Source organism: Sebastes umbrosus, chromosome 23 (assembly GCF_015220745.1).
Source record: "Sebastes umbrosus isolate fSebUmb1 chromosome 23, fSebUmb1.pri, whole genome shotgun sequence".
In the NCBI taxonomy this organism is placed as follows: domain Eukaryota; kingdom Metazoa; phylum Chordata; class Actinopteri; order Perciformes; family Sebastidae; genus Sebastes; species Sebastes umbrosus.
In genome coordinates, this window is record NC_051291.1 from 9,616,437 (window position 1) to 9,620,721 (window position 4,285).

Below are 4,285 nucleotides of genomic sequence, written 5' to 3' on the forward strand. Positions count from 1 at the left end.
TCACTTTTCTTCTGACGTATATCCAGCATCACTGTCAATCTCTCTATCTACCCTGACATGAACTATATTGTATGCGCAACACCTGCGCTATAAGATATTCACTTCAACATGGATCTCGCCAAAGTAAAATCATAAACTCTGACCTGTTTATGAGCAAAAAGTGAAATGACTGTCATATCTGGGTCGTGCTGGCTCTCTGTCTGGGCAGCTGTTTCTCCCCAGGCACAAACAGTCTGAAGATTTCACCCATTTTTCTGCGTTGAAGCATTCATCTGTTACTAAAGCATCTAACAAGTTCAAACCTGATACTCTGAATAAAACTAACATCTGACTTCCTGCAGTGAGGGGCTGGGATCTGTCAGAAAATTCCTCTGAAATTGCACTGGAGCTTTCTTTGCATGTTTGAAATACTCCTGTCCTTACATCATTTAGCCTATTTTTCTTCTCTCTCCTTTTTGAGTTGTCCTCCGTGTAATTAACCAATCCATCAGTCTGTCACTGTGTCAGTTATGGCATGATAACAATGTGTGTGTGTGGGTGTGTGTTGAGAGCAGGGGCAGGACCAAAGCGCCGGCCAGGGGTGGCGCTGGCCACAAAACAACCACAAAGAGACAAAAAACAACCACAAGAAACACAAAATTATCACAAAGAGACAAAAAATTACCACAACTAGATGGAAAATGACCACAAAGAGACACAAAACTATAGAGACAAAAAACTAGCACAAAGAGACAAAAATGATCACAAAGAAAAGAAAAATTACCACAACGAAAAGAAAAATTACCGCAAAGAGACAAAAATGACCATAACAAGATGCAAAACTACTACAAAGAGACACAAAACAATGTAAAAGAGATGAAAAACAACTACAAAGAGACAAAAAGTCCACAAAGATTACTGCAAAGAAAAGGAAAAGATCACAAAGAGTAAAAAAAAAACACCACAAAGAGTCAAAAAATTACCACACTGAGATGCAAAACAACCACAAAGAGACACAAGTTATAAAACAACCACAAAGAGAAAAAAAACAACTACAAAGAGACCAAGAGATGCAAAACGATCACAGAGACACAATTCAACCTCAGAGCGATAAAAAACAACTACAAAAAGACGAAAAGCGTCCACAAAGCAATGGAGAACGACCGCAGAGACACGAAACAACCACAAAGAAAAGAAAAGCGTCCACAAAGTTTTGAAATATGGCCAGAAAGAGATGAAAAACAACCACAAAGAGACAAAAATGACCATGAGATGCAAAATGACCACAAAGAGGCAGAAAACAATTTCAAAGATATAAAAAACAACCACAAAGAGATGAAAACGACCACAGAGAGATGAAAAGCATCCACAAAGTCATGCAAAACGACCGAAAAGAGACAAAAAGCGTCCACAAAGTGATGAAAAACAACCAGAGACAAAAAATTACCATGAGATGCAAACGACCACAAAGAGCAACAAAATAACCTCAAAGAGATGAAAAACAACCACAAAGAGACAAAAAGCATCCACAAAGTCATGCAAAACGACCTCAAAGAGACACAAAACAATCATAAAGAGACAAAAAGCATCCACAAAGTAATGCAAAATGACCTCAAAAAGCACCCACAAAGGCATGCAAAACGACATCAAAGAGACACAAAACAACCACAAAGAGACAAAAAGCATCCACAAAGTCATGCAAAACGACCTCAAAGAGACACAAAACAACCACAAAGAGACAAAGAGCATCCACAAAGCATGCAAAATGACCTCAAAGAGACACAAAACAACCATATACACACAAAACAACCACAAAGAGACAAAAAAAACGTCCAAAAAGAAATGCGAAAATGACCATAATGATATGCAAACTGGTTACAAAGTGATGCAAAAGAATATGGTAACACAGACGAAAAGTGTCCACAAAGAGATGAAAAGAGACCACAATGAGACAAACAATGACCACAAGGAAATGCAAAGCCTTTTACTTGTTGGTATCATCAATTAGAGGAAGACGGCTTTGTTGTAGAGGCCAGTCGGATCATTCCAGTCTGATGCCAAACTAACAGCTCTTTGAAGTCTGCAGAGGAGAGCAGAGAGACAAGAATCATCACTAAGTGGGTCTGAGGAGAGGATGAACTGCAGGAAGTGTAAAGTTATGGGATCACTAACCTCCCCAGCTGTGTGCTAAAGTCCACTGTTTGACAGACAGTTCAGGCTTATTGGCCTTCTTGCCAAGAGTTAGATGAGATGTCTGTATGCTGCATGAAGCTACAGCCAGAAGGTGGTTAGCTTGGAAACAGGGGGTTTAAAGGAGTTTAAATCTCATAGTTTTAAGGACCAATGAGTGCAGCAGGACAGACAGAACAAAGTGAACAGGTGAGATAGTTTCATTTGGCTCACTGCTTATTGGACACGGTTCAGATGCACAGAAAGCAGGTCATGGTCCGATTACACAGCAGACAGAGAAGCCAAAGCCATGCTGTGTTCAGTGGAGCTTGACCAAATGGGCCGGAGTGGAAAGAGCAGTTTTTCAACATCAATTTCTTTTTATTTGTACCATTACTGAGCACAGGGTGGCGCACTGCAGCCTGCACAGTGTTGGGACACAAGTTGAAGGTTGTCACTACTAAGTTGTGGTAGTTTAAAGCCTCATTTTTCCATATTTGAATACCTCTTTTTTCTTCTTTTTTATGGGCTGTTAAGCAGCCGTTGTTGGGAGTAGACAGCCATGTGGAACTGGAATTAAAAAAGCTTGCAATTCATTGGCTTGCATATTTCACTGATTTTGTATGGACACCAACAATGTTGTCAACAAAAGCCACAGCCGAGCAACCAATTCGGTGTAATCTGAAGTGCGTCAGCAGCATCATCAGTCTGTGTGTCTCTCCATCCAAAGCCAATTAGTCAGAAATGTGGATATGAACACTCATTTACGCCCCATGTCAGCTTTTCATCAGACTCCACGTGGTCTGTAGGGGGGTCCCTCACTCTGTTATGTCACCTGGTAGTAATATGATAGAGGTGAAGTACTGGAATGTGTATATAGTTACATATGGAAACGTATAATCAGTTTATAAAATGTTAGATTAAACTAGTATATTATGTGTGCAATTGCAAGTATACCTTAACATTAACATTAAAATGCTACATCATGATGCATTACTAATAACAACGTAACATATAATTATATATCACTCACAGGGGCAGGGACTTTTACTTTGAAAATGTAAATACATTTTGTTGATACTTGTGCACTTTTTTCTCTGAATGAAAAACTTTTACTTTGGAGGATACTTTATTATGTGAATAATACTTTATTATATCATATTCACAGAAATTTGCCCACTTTTTAGTTTATGAAACTATACTTTAAAGTGTACTTTAAGTGTTAGAATCATAAACTTTGAGTACACAACTAGTTTACATCTAACATGTATTGTATACTGCAACTATATTATGAAGTGAACTATACTACAAGTGAACTTATAGGTATGCTGTTAGTTAACTAGTTACATACTTGTCAGTATAAGCCAAGTGTACTTGGACTTTTCATTTGCCAAGTACACTTAGACATATCTGTATACTTGTCAGTATAAGCCAAGTATACTTGGACTTAATTTTTTTCCATTTATTTTATGTATTTCTTTTTTTTTAATACATTTTTATTTTGCATTTTTTAAAATTCATTTTTAAACGTATGTATTTAATTATATATGTAATTATTTATAAATGCATGATTTTCCCTTTGCATTATTTCCCCAAAATTAAGTACATAAAAAGTAATCTGAAAGCATACTCTCTTATTTTAAGTTTAAAATAAGTATACTAATAGCATACTTGAATAAACTTGTTTTTTTGTAAGGGGATGCCAGATACTCAAACTGAGAAGTTTATACAGTTGGATGGAGTTAAACATCTCATTAGACGTATACTTTTAAGTGTACTTTAAGTGTAAAGTGATTTGATTTGCTTCTTTAATTATTTATCTCTGTATTAACTCCCGTATTTATTTAGTATTCTGTTGAATTTTCCATTTATTTTATGTATTTCTTTTTTTTATACATTTTTATTTTGCTTTTTTTTTTTTTTAAATCTCATTAGACACCTTTTAATTCTCATCTTTGTTGGACTACCTGAACTCCCCCTTGGAGGTTCCTCATGGACCCTCATCATGTGGGAGCCCCCAGCAGGTTGTGGGCTCCATCCATGTCCATGCTGCTGCTGCTGCACCACAAACTGGAATATGTTCCTTTAAATGAGAGGAGAAATGTGGATGAGAGGCGGAGCTGCTGCTGCTGCTGTC